This window comes from Nicotiana tabacum, chromosome 1 (genome assembly GCF_000715075.1).
Source record: "Nicotiana tabacum cultivar K326 chromosome 1, ASM71507v2, whole genome shotgun sequence".
NCBI lineage: Eukaryota > Viridiplantae > Streptophyta > Magnoliopsida > Solanales > Solanaceae > Nicotiana > Nicotiana tabacum.
In genome coordinates, this window is record NC_134080.1 from 85000037 (window position 1) to 85014089 (window position 14053).

At 37.8% G+C, this 14053-nt stretch overlaps 1 long non-coding RNA gene across 1 annotated transcript; it reads left to right on the forward strand.

Moving 5' to 3' along the window:
- Positions 1-486: 486 nt before the first annotated feature.
- Positions 487-13110, forward strand: LOC142181230 (uncharacterized). The gene is made up of 2 exons (XR_012709772.1): positions 487-813; positions 12733-13110. It is a non-coding gene; the product is annotated as an uncharacterized LOC142181230 (long non-coding RNA).
- The last annotated feature ends 943 nt before the right edge of the window (positions 13111-14053 follow it).

The following is a 14053-nucleotide window of genomic DNA, read 5'->3' on the forward strand; positions in this document are numbered from 1 at the left end:
CTGCTCGTCGTTCACAGCCCAGTGTTTCTCCTTCCTATCTTTATTTTCTTTGTACTAGCCTTGTACTAGACTGTGTAGACTTTTCATACTCTTAGACGGATGTTTTAGATGCTCATGACTAGTGACACCCCGATGTCAGGTTGTGTTTATTTCCGCATTTGTTCTATTTCACTTTATTTTTGGGAATTATCACTTATTAATGACTTAAATTGAATTATTATAATTGTTTAAATGGATTGGGAGTTTGTGTCGGCTGGCCTTGTTTCACTATAGGCGCCATCACGTGGGTCCGAATTTAGGGTCGTGACAGTAGGATCGAGTGAAAATTGATCTACTCCTTCCATTCGTCCATGATTGCCATCAAAAGTGATAAAATCGGATTTTTATAAAAAAAAGGGGGTTTTCTTGGAGAGCAAGGGTAGAAGCTTCTATGTGGCCTATATAAGGATTTTTTGGACAAATTTCGGGATAGAAAAAGAAAATTAGGGTTTCAGAAAACGGTTTCTTCTCATTCTTCCATTTTCGTTTTTTTTAATAAAAGTACAAACCATAAAAAAAGGCGTTTCTGTTTTTCCTTTAGTAGGATCCGAATTTCAGAAAAATATATACAAAAAAGAATTTTTTTTAAGTTTCTTCTTTTGGGTTTTAATTTCAAGGATGAGGATCAATTGAGGTTTGAAGCTGATTTGAGTTGTCGTCCGTTGTTCAAGCTCGCAGTTCTTGCCCCATTCTTACTGTTGTTTGCGATTTCTGGTTCAAGTTCTCGTCGCGTTGTAAAATTCGAAAATTTGAATATATTGAAAAGCAATTCAGGTTCATCTCTTTACTCCTTCTTATTTTATTAACAGAAAACATCTATGAGCTAGTTTATGTGGTACTAGTCTGTGAAGCAATTTTCTCATGAATCTTACTGATTTTCCATTTGTTTGGCGTGTTTGACTGAAACTCGTCTAGTTGTGAGGTTGTTAGACTAATCTCGGATTGGTGGTGTCTTCTTTCATGACTTGCAAAAATAATTTTGTTGTTGTGGCGTTTAGTGTCATAATTTTACAATTAATGATCTGAAGCTATTATATAATCAGTTCTGTTGCTAAACCAGAATTCGCGAAATAACGCAACTTTGGTATGTGGATGGATTTAGTAGTTGCTGATTTACTTGGTAGTGTTTGAAATTGAAATGCGATAAAATAATTTTTCAGCTTATCTTTTGGATTGGTACGATCTTCTTTCTCTTAATATTTAGCTTGTGAATAGGATAATGAGAATAGTATTTGTTAATGGGGGGTTCAACTGTGTTCTATGTGCCATTCTTGTTGATGTTTTCTTGATGCAAAGTTTACTGAATTCAGTTATCTTGAGGCAAGTGTGATGTTTACTGTCATGCTTTCCTTATTTTCGACGCTAAAATCATCACTTAGTTGACCTTATGTCTTGAGAAGTTTTATTTAAGTTGCAGAAATTTTCCTTGCTGCAAACTATATCTAAGTGTATTTGAAAATACAACAGTTTTCTTGGGATTCTTAAAATTATTTCGTGTAGTAATTTGTGAGTGAGTCAACTGCTTTTTCATGTTTTGAATATCATTGTCCATGCTTTTTCATGTTTTGAACATCATTGTCCATGCCTATTTTCTTTTGCCGCCGCACCTTTAGGCTTTTAAAAGTTATGTGGGACACTTCAGTTATTTGGATTTAAAGATTAACATACTATTGTGATGTCACTCATTTTGAAAGTAAATTCTATATTCCGATGCCTTAAAAACTTCTTTTTGTTTCACCTCGATTTGTGTGCGTAGTCCGGGCGCATTTCCGGAAAGCTTTTATGTGAAAACTAAGTGAAATAAGGAAAATAACCTTTAAAATGGATTAAAATTGACTTAGGTCAACATTCTTGGTAAATGGACCCGGACCCGTGATCCGACGGTCTCGTAGGATCCGTAGTAAAATATGGGACTTGGGCGTATGCCCGGAATCGAATTCCGAGGTCCCAAGCCCGAGAAATGAATTTTTGAAAGAAATTGTTTGATTAGAATTATAAGAATTTTGGAAATGTAAAGATGTTTGAAATTGATGGTATCAGGACCGTATTTTATTTTCGGAGCTCGGTATAGGTCTTATATAATAATTAAGTTGAATTTCTGAAGTTTGGTAAGAATCGCAGTTCGTTTAGTATAAATCGGACCTTTAATTGAGAAAATAGAAATTTTGATGTTCTTGAGCAATTATATGAATTTGATGTTTAATTCATGGTTGTTGATGTTATTTTGATGATTTGATCGCACGAGCAAGTCTGTATAATATTTTTGGACTTGTGTGCATGTTTGGTTTGGAGCCCCGAGGGCTCGGGTGAGTTTTGGATAGACCACAAAGTGAATTTGGACTTAGAGAAAGGGTTGTTGCAGGTCCAACTGTGTTGCAGGCTCTGATCTCGTAATTACGAGGTCAGGCTTCGCAATTGCGAGCCCAACAGGCTTGGCAATTGCGAGGGCTTGATCGCATTTTCGAAGATAGCTCAGGCCTGCCAGTGTTCGCAATTGCGAACCTTCCTTCGAAAATGCGAAGTCATTAGGGGAGGACCAGTATCGCAATTGCGACAACTTGTTCGCAAATGCGTGGTGAGCAGACAATGCCCAGGTTTACAAATGTGAGGCCTTCTTCGCATTTGCGAGCTTCGTAATTGCGACATCTGCGACCAGTTAACTTCGAATTAGACAGATTTTTCTTCATTTATCAAACTCTCTCAAACCCTAAGCTCTCTTGGGCGATTTTCTAAAGAAACGTTCTTCTCCAAATCAATTGTAAGTCGTTTCTGACTCATTTTCTTCAATCAATAACATTTTTTTACATAATTTCAATTCAAAATCAAGGGTTTTCATGGGAGAATTGGGTATTTTTGGGTAGAACTTAAGATTTTCAATTTTTGGGGATTTAGACCTCGATTTGAGGTCCGATTTCAAAGCAAATTATATATTTGAGTTCGTTGGGGAATTGGTAATAGGGTTTTGGTTCGAATCTCGGGTTTTGACCATGTGGACCTGGGGTCGATTTTTGACTTTTTGGGGAAATCTTTAGAAAACCTATTTTCATGCATTAGAATTGATTCATTTAGCATTTATTGATATCGTCAAGTAAATTGTGGCTAGATACAAGCGAATTGGTGGTAGAAACAAGAGGTAAAGTGGTAGTTGAAGCTTGATTGTGTCTGTGGCATTGAAGTAAATGTTTGGTCTAACCTTAGCTTGAGGGATTAGGAGTTGTGTCTTATTTGCTATGTGTTAATTGTTGAGTACGACATATAGGTGTGGTGACGAGTATCTATACATTGGTGTCAAGCATGTCGTGAGTCTTATACTATGATTGATGTGACTCCGTTTTGTATTGTTCATGCTTAATATGATGATTTCTATTGTTTAACAAGGCTTGTGGAAGTATTATTGGTAATTGAACATTGTAGAGCGTTGACTCAAGTTGAGAATTGAGTTGTGAAGTAATTGTGGAAAAGAGCAGAGATTATTGATATTGTCTCCCTTGCCGGGATGTTATTACTTTTCATATTGTCACGACCCAAACCGATGGACCGCGATGGGCACCCGGTACCTTACTCAACCGAGTACCAATGTAACGTATCTTTCTTATTACATCATCATATACACGTGACATACGGGCCTAATAGACCAACATAATCATTTATAAACTCAAAACATAAGCCGGCAAGGCCGTACAATCTTTCACGTACACGACATATGTCTACAAGCCTCTAAGAACACATAAATGTCATATAGGTCGGGACAGAGTCCCGCCATACCAAACAATACACATCTAAATCATACTAACCAAATACGCAACTCCGAAGCAAATGGAGCGCACCACCATCTTTCGCTGAGCTGATAGCCTACTTGGAGGGCTCTCGACCTGTCTATCAGGACCTGCGGGCATGAAATGCAGCGTCCCCAGGCAAAAGGGACGTCAGTACGAATAATGTACTGAGTATGTAAGGCACATAAATAAATACATAGGAGACATGGAAGACATATGGAGTACATGACTCAACCCGTAAGTCTGAATAACTTTGTAAATCATAAATTACTTTCAGCGCCATGCATATGCGTATGAATGTCATATCGTGCATAGGTATATGTTCCATAACATCATCAGCCTCTGAGGGCATCCCATTATATCATATCGGCCACTGTGGGCAAAGTCATAATCGTATACCAGCTGATCAGGTGGTGGTGCGTATATTACGCCATAACCATTCCCATATCCCATATACATATATATACATACATATATGTGCATATATAACGCCGTTTGAATACATACATACATATGCGTATATAACGCCATTTGAATACATACCCATATATGCGTATATCACGCCGTTTGAATCGTATTTCAGCCACTGTGGGCAACATCATCATCATATACCAGCTGATCAGGTGGTGGTGCGTATATAACGCCATAACCTTTTCCCATATCCCGTATACATATATTTACATATATACGCGTATATAACGCCATCTGGTCATGGGTCAGTGCACATGAATGTAGTGCATAAAAAGTACGTCAATAAAATTATTCGGAATGCTATAAGACCATTTTGCCTCTGAGTAATATCATAAAGTAAACTCTTTTCAACTTTCGTATTTTTCTAAGACCCATGAACAGATGATAAAATATTATGACACATGGGAATTAAAGAACATAGATATTTCTATTACTTCTATGAGTAGAGTCACTTATGGAATTTGTGCATTTGCACGTTTCGTTCATATCATATGGATCATGCCAAAAGAAAGAAGGGATAGCCTTAACATACCTGGAGTAGGAACAACTCCGTATAATTATCCCTCGGAAACCTTCGTGGATTGAACTTAGATCCAAAAAATTGAATTTAAGAATCGAAGTTTGGTTTTGAAATTGCTTCTGTTCGTGAGTTTTAAACAAGAAAAGTGATATAACTAACTTTTGCCATTTCCATTTCTTGATAGAACTTTTAACGTGAAAGGTTGGAAGGTTTTTGTCTAGTTTCAGAATGTATCTTGAGTGGCAATTGCCTTAGTCATTACAAACTGTTATATTATAAGAGGTGTCTTCAAGATAAGGCATAAGGTTGCCACCTCCCAAATAATTTTAAGAGTCATTATCTTGGTTAGGGAGGGCTGCCACGTGTCTCATAACTAATTTAAGTTTTATCTACTTATTAGTTAACCGGGTAATGTCCCGTTACCCGGTAATTAATCAATTACCCGCATAATTTAAAAATTATCTCAAATTACTTAAAATTCTATTTATTTTTAAAATACTTCATATATTATAATACCGTAGTCATATGGTACCTTACATGGTATTAATTCATAATTATCGGGTTTTATCGCTCGACTTGTATTTATTCCAAATTGGCCACTTTCAACTAAACTCGTTTTCTTTAATCCGTGTAACCCTTTATCCTTCATAACACTTATGTATCGCTTGTTATAAATAGTATAATCCTTATAATCTCCAAATAATCTTTTACTTGGATTGATGTCAATTACCTTATGACAAATCCAATGTACAATACTACAGGGTGCAACATCATTGTAACTTATTACTGCGAAGCGTAATATCAATCGTAATATATTACTGGAGGGTAACACCATTGTAACATATTACTGCAGAGCATAACATCCTTGTAATATAATACTGCGGAACATAATATTGACGTAATATTGCGGGGCGTAACATCATTTCCCCCTTTGGAACATTCGTCCTCGAATGTTGATTGACGCTCTTATCATTTCCGTAACTTATAGCTCTTGTGAATACCTTAATACTCATCTTCACATTTAAGCAGTTGCTCTGTGAATAAATTCAAAGTCTAGGTTATTCCCCACTTTTGTCTTTTTGCTCATATCATGACTTGTGGTCGAAATCTACCTAATCTTGCAACTTCTGTTACTTCCTGTCATGCAGCCTGTATGACCCTGGCTTTGTAGGTGCACATATGCGATTCATCTTTCCTTTTAACTTTTAGTCAATTTGAAGGCCTTACATTGTATATTCAAGTCTTAATAGGATGCCTCTCTAGGCCTCTATAGGTATACCGAAGTCCTTTGCTCGATACTTTGTAGAACTTGCGAATACGGCCATATCTTATTTCATATATCTGGTTACCCATCCACACAACATTACTGCATTTACATGGTTTATACTATACCATAATTTTTGCTTCAATCTACCTTTGCTGAGGCATGCTTACCAAGTTCCCAGTTACTTTTGTTGCCTACCCTTTAGGTATAAATCTTAGTCCTTTAATGCACCTTTCATTACCGTCCGTCTTAAGAATCATGTCCTAATCTCATGTCATACTTTGTGACTTTTGTTCATCCATTATTGATTTACTTCAATATTGATCTTTGAAACTTCTTACGCAATACCGAACTTTCAATAATTTAGAGAAAACATTACCTCTCTTGTTTCTATGGACTAAATCCCGAGGACTTATCCATGCTCATCACTTTTTCACTTTCCTTTCCACATCCCCACTCATATTTCCTTAAAACTTTGTCGCTCTACTATACTTTAGCTTGCGACTTATACATATCCATTTATACTACTCACAACTCTCCTTCAACTTGCTTGCACCATAGATTTTCTTATGTTATTCTGGCACGTCAAGCGAGACATCACATCGTCTCCAACTTTTCTCTACTCTCTTGACTAGATCTCTTAGTATTTAGAAACCATAGGCTATGAGATATGTCACTGACTATGCCGCTATCATTCATGGATATTGAATCCCAGCACTTCTACCCTTCTATCCGAAGTATATACTATTCATATTTTCTACCTTGAGTATCTCGTACGTTGTTCACCTTTTACCTCACTTAAAATCTCGTATCATATCTTCTATCTCTTTCATAACTTTCCTTCCACCTAGGTGTAATTCACGTCCATTACTTGAAGCTTTATTATAATACTTGCACCTTTGGTACATACATAATCCGGTGGGAGCTTCATACTGTCTTCCTATGAGGCTGGTACTTCTTCTAACTGGCTTCCTTGTCAAGCCATTATAGATTATGGTCGTTATGATTTCTCTAGAACATCTGATATTAAGAGTGATTGTGTCATGTTCTCAAGCACAACTTCTATAATTTTTCTACGTCCATACTTGGGTGATGTAATTCTTTAGGATCCTCTTCCTTCCGATCAGACTTCATGTAGGCTTAAGCTATTTTCCAATTTGTGGCTCATGGTATCAGTTATGACCTTAGCCTTTCATGGGCGTTACAGAATATACATCCATGATACAATTTTTCATGGAATATCTATCCATGATACAATCTTCTAACAATTCAATCATGTGTCTACGCCATGGGCTCAATTCTTCTTTTTAACTTATATCGGAGTCTTCTATGGCTGTATGATTGTCAACAAATATGTTGCCTAGATAATGTTCCAGAATCTTGAGTGTATCCATAATGTACTAGCTCTGGATCATTGATCGAATAATTCTTTTGTTCCATCTTAGCTTTCTTTCAATGTAAGCTATTACTTTTCCTGGTCTTTCTACTCCTGGTTTCATCCATACTTAGCTTATCTTAGTGCCCACACTTACCAGAGTTTTCGTACAACTCATATGATCTTGAATATTACTTTTAATTCATACTTCCCATTCATTAGCCACGTTAAGTGCCATTTTCCTTTGGAAAACTTACAATGTTATTACGAGATTGTTGTTACACGACCATTTCCTCGTTAGGTCGTTGTGCTTAGGTTGAAGCCTTCTTTCTTATCTCTTCAGCTAGTCTTTTGTTGTAGTATTTAGGGAGAACCCTTGACTCTCGTAAAGTTGTGAGCTTATTACGAACCTTTTTGATGTCCTTACTTGTTATAATCATCTATAGTTGCTTACTTCCATGTTCTTGTGCTTGTATGGTTGCTTCTGAATTGATATTTTGACTGCCTTCCCAGTGGCACTTTCTTTTATCCCTGTAACACACATACGATATCTTTAACTACCCCATCTCTTGTTTGAATATATCTCAAGTATTATAATGATATTCTCCGAGGCTAAATTCTCCATGTTGGGTTCTACTATGTTTATCTTACACGATCTGATGACTCATCTGTAACCTCCTGTTTAGCCATAATTGAGATCTTCCTGACTAATTGCTAACTATTCGTTGGCCCATTCTCAAAGTAATATTCCTCGTAAGCTTTCTTGAGTTATTTAATTTGTTTTAACTTACGTCTCGCACTAGCTCCTTATTTATTAATAACAGCTCGGGTAGGAACCTTTACTTCCTCTTCTTGATGTCGTGCTTGCACAATATTCTTGAATTGTAGCGTACCTGTAAGATTTGGATTAGTGCCATCTCATTCCTCTTTCATTTATCGCATTCTTCCCTTACCATCTCATAGTCACTAGAACAACTTAATTCTGACTTAATGCCACATTACTCCATATTCCCCATTTAGGGATGTAATAAAAGTTGAAGCCACGAGGATCTACCGATAGATGTTTTTCCTCTTTATCTTTGGCATCGTTTTTCAACATCAATGATCCTTACTCGCCTCGCGGTAATCCTTCTATACCAAGGATGACAAATTCCCTTACTCGCGAGGGTGACACTTAGCGTAACTGGAACATACAGTCTCTTAAGCTTAACTTTGCTCACATTGCTTGCTCTAGGGAAGCATCTCCCTGAATGACCATTCTCCGAATTCATCATGAATCTCCTTCTGTGGTCCATTCAATTACTGCCAGAACGAAATCTAAAGTTACCATGATGCCGAGTACTTTCAAATCATTCGGTCCCTAATTCATAATTTATTTATCTTGTTTACCAGCTCATACTGATTTCTATTACTCTAGGGAATAACTCTCCCCTCTAGTAGTCGCGTTGGAGTCACGAACTTATTTCTCGAAATGAGGATATAACCTTATGGCCTATATTCTTTTGTTGTCTTAAGGCCCATCACCTTTCGTCTCTTCCTTTATTTGATTATAGGTTTTATAACACTCTACCGTTTTCATCCATGTATCACACCTTATTCATAATGCTTCCTTATCTCTCTTCTCATTATTCTTCTAATATTTCTGCATATCTCTTTTCTTGTGAAATCTTCAATACGACATTCTTTTGCTAGTGGCTCTTCAAGTTGCTTAACGTTCTCGCTTTACTAGGGACGCGAGCCACACTAAGGTAATATTTATCCCTTCAAGGCTTATAGTGCGTGTCTTTGTAGTACTCATATCTGGCTGCACTATTTTAGAGTGTACCATCTGGGTGTCTCACAAGGAGATCTACTATCACACTTGCAATATCCTTCGGAAATATCAACTAACACAATCAATTCATCCATCATATCTTCTTATACTATTTTTGTTAACCCTCATAGGGCGTATCTGGAAGGGGTGCGACCAATTGTATATACCTCTGTTACTATTGACTATAACTCAAAAGGCTTATGTTCCTCTGCCTCAATTACAAACGTTGTTAGCCTTCATTAATTGGGTGCCTCGTACCCTTCTTCATCTTGCTTCTTTTTCTTGTTGAAACCTGTATTTATCTTCTTAATCTCCCATTGTCTTTTACCATAAAGATGGATAGACATTATTGCCTTAAGGCTTCTTATCAGGAAGCTTGTACCTTTCAGTACACCCATGATCTGCTAAAGACCTCACATTTACTTATCATAGGCATCATACAAAAATCCAAATCCTCTGACTCAGCTTTTCCACAACAATCTCTCCTTCCAACCCTCTTTCGGGAAGTAGGCATCGTCTTATTACGAATAAAATAGAATTTCAAAACTTGGATTCTTATAAGTGAGCTCTACCACACGATCTAGAGTAAGAAGAAAGAGTGACAGTCCTAAATGCCCTGTAGCCTCCTGCTTATAAGTGTGGTGCACTACACACCCATAAACAAGACTCTACTAGACACGGCTTGTAGACATCCCTAGGAAATAACTGCTCTGATACCACTTTTGTCACGACCCAAAACGATGGACCGTGATGGGCACCCGGTACCTTACTCAACCGAGTACCAATGTAACGTATCTTTCTTATTACATCATCATATACACGTGACATACGGGCCTAATAGGCCAACATAATCATTTATAAACTCAAAACATAGCCGGCAAGGCCGTACAATCTTTCACGTACACGACATATGTCTACAAGCCTCTAAGAATACATAAATGTCATATAGGTCGGGACAGAGTCCCGCCATACCAAACAATACACATCTAAATCATACTAACCAAATACGCAACTCCGAAGCAAATGGAGCGCACCACCATCTTTCGCTGAGCTGATAGCCTACTTGGAGGGCTCTCGACCTGTCTATCAGGACTTGCAGGCATGAAATGCAGCGTCCCCAGGCAAAAGGGACGTCAGTACGAATAATGTACTGAGTATGTAAGGCACATAAATAAATACATAGGAGACATGGAAGACATATGGAGTACATGACTCAACCCGTAAGTCTGAATAACTTTGTAAATCATAAATTACTTTCAGCGTCATGCATATGCGTATGAATGTCATATCGTGCATAGGTATATGTTCCATAACATCATCAGCCTCTGAGGGCATCCCATCATATCATATCGGCCACTGTGGGCAAAGTCATAATCGTATACCAGCTGATCAGGTGGTGGTGCGCATATAACGCCATAACCATTCTCATATCCCATATACATATATATATACATACATATATACGCGTATATAACATCGTTTGAATACATACATACATATGCGTATATAACGCCATTTGAATACATACCCATATATGCGTATATAACGCCGTTTGAATCGTATTTCAGCCACTGTGGGCAACATCATCATCATATACCAGCTGATCAGGTGGTGGTGCGTATATAACGCCATAACCTTTTCCCATATCCCGTATACATATATTTACATATATACGCGTATATAACGCCATATGGTCATGGGTCAGTGCACATGATGTAGTGCATAAAAAGTACGTCAATAAAATTATTCGGAATGTTATAAGACCATTTTGCCTCTGAGTAATATCATAAAGTAAACTCTTTTCAACTTTCATATTTTTCTAAGACTCATGAACAGATGATAAAATATTATGACACATGGAAATTAAAGAACATAGATATTTCTATTACTTCTATGAGTAGAGTCACTTATGGAATTTGTGCATTTGCACGTTTCGTTCATATCGTATAGATCATGCCAAAAGAAAGAAGGGATAGACTTAACATACCTGGAGTAGGAACAACTCTGTATAATTATCCCTCGAAAACCTTCGTGGATTGAACTTAGATCCAAAAAATTGAATTTAAGAATCGAAGTTTGGCTTTGAAATTGCTTCTGTTCGTGAGTTTTAAACAAGAAAAGTGATATAACTAACTTTTGCCATTTCCATTTCTTGATAGAACTTTTAACGTGAAAGGTTGGAAGGTTTTTGTCTAGTTTCAGAATGTATCTTGAGTGGCAATTGCCTTAATCATTACAAACTGTTATATTATAAGAGGTGTCTTCAAGATAAGGCATAAGGTTGCCACCTCCCAAATAATTTTAAGAGTCATTATCTTGGTTAGGGAGGGCTGCCACGTGTCTCATAACTAATTTAAGTTTTATCTACTTATTAGTTAATCGGGTAATGTCCCGTTACCCGGTAATTAATTAATTACCCGCATAATTTAAAAATTATCTCAAATTACTTAAAATTCTATTTATTTTTAAAATACTTCATATATTATAATACCGTAGTCATATGGTACCTTACATGGTATTAATTCATAATTATCGGGTTTTATCGCTCGACTTGTATTTATTCCAAATTGGCCACTTTCAACTAAACTCGTTTTCTTTAATCCGTGTAACCCTTTATCCTTCATAACACTTATGTATCGCTTGTTATAAATAGTATAATCCTTATAATCTCCAAATAATCTTTTACTTGGATTGATGTCAATTACCTTATGACAAATCCAATGTACAATACTACAGGCTGCAACATCATTGTAACTTATTACTGCGAAGCGTAATATCAATCGTAATATATTACTGGAGGGTAACACCATTGTAACATATTACTGCAGAGCATAACATCCTTGTAATATAATATTGCGGAACATAATATTGACGTAATATTGCGGGGCGTAACAGATATTATCTCCCCTGCCGGGATGTTATTACTCATGATATTGTTTCCCTTGTCATGATATTGTTGTTATACTATTGTTCCCTTGCCGGGATTCTATTGTGATTTTATTGATTCCCTTGCCCGTATTGCTTTTTGATTGTTGTTTGGGTAAGGAAGAGTGTAAAAGCACGAAGGGTGATGCCGTGCATGATATTTGTGAGAGAGTGTTAATGCACGAAGGGTGATGCCGTGCCGATATTGTAAATGTAAAAGTATGAAGGTTGATGTCGTGCCATGATATGAGTGATAATGCACGAAGGATAATGACGTGCCATGATTATGTGAGGTAAAAGCACGAAGAGTGATGCCGTGTCGCTTATATTGATTCTTATGGTGAGGACAAGAGTAAAAGCACGAAGGGTGATGCCGTGCACTTGTTATTGATTTCCTTATTCTTGCTTATAGTTGAATTTTTGGTGTTCTGTATGCTTCTTTATTGAATTCCTGTTTGTACATGATATTTCCCGAGCATGTTTCCCCTTCCCATCTTTAACTGTTAGTTTCTGTCATTATTACTTACTGTATATGATATAACTGCACAGGTTTATTTGGTAGTCTTGTCTTAGCCTCGTCACTACTTCGCCAAGGTTAGGCTAGACTCTTACCGGCACATGGGGTCGACTGTACTGATACTACACTTTGCACTGTGTGCAAATCCCGGTGCTGCAGCTATTGGACCACAATGAGGTTGTTGCCTTCAGTCCATTGGTGAAGAACCGAGGTAGTCCTGCAGGCGTCCCAGGCCTTGGCGTCTCCTTCTATCTTTCCATTCTGTTTCTTTTATGTATTTCAGAGACAACTTTATATTTATCTTTCAGACCACTGTTTGTAGTATTCGTAGATAGTCCGTGACAATGTAACACTAAATTCTGGGTAGAGTTGTATGTTGGATTCTGTACTAGTATATGGTTAAACTATTAGTTTTTGTCTTCTGTATTTCAATTTATTATAATTATTCCGCTGTTGATCACCTATTATATCGAACTGTTGAAAAGGCTAAGTAAAAAGGTTAATGAATCTATAATACTCGGCTTGCCTAGCTTTCATGAGTAGGCGCCATCACGACTCCCGAGGGTGGGAAATTGGGGTCGTGACAAGTTGGTATCATAGCTCTACGTTGCTTAGGTCTCATAATTCACGGACAAGCTTAGTAGAGTCTGAGGGATCGGTGCGGAGACATCTGTATTTATCCCCAAAAGCTATAGAGTTAGGAAAAACATGACATCTATTCTTTCTTGTCGTACGACTTGATTTCTCAATGCTAATTGAACTTTCGCTCTGTTCTTTCACAGATGGTGAGAACACGTGCCGCTTCATCAGCTGACCAGTAGCCCGAGCCTCCAGTAGCAGCTCCTGCGAGGGGTAGAGGCCGAGGCCGTGCTAGGCCCGAGGCAGAGGCAAAGCTCAGCCCAAAGCTCGAGTAGTAACACCAGCGGCCTTAGGTTATGTTTGATGATGAGGTTCTAGCCCAGACAGTTCCAGTGGGACCAGCTCTAATCCCATAGGGGTTTATCGCCACCCCGGTACTTCAGGATGCATTGGTCCGTCTAGTGGACCTTATGGAGAGTGTCGCCCAGACAGACTTGCTTCCTGTAGCACCAGCTGTCTCTCAGAATAGAGGAGGAGCCCAGACTCTTGCTACTCACACTCTAGAGCAGATGACTCTCTGGTTTCAAACTCCAGCAGCTCAGCCAGTTGGGGTAGTTCAGCCTGGTATTGTGGCACATATCGGAGAGGGGCCAACTATGCCTGTAGATGCCTTGTGGAGATTGGACAGGTTTACCAAGCTCTTCACTACTACTTTTGGCGGTACATCTTCTGAGGATCCCCAGGATTATTTGGACAGCTATCGTGAGGTTCTAC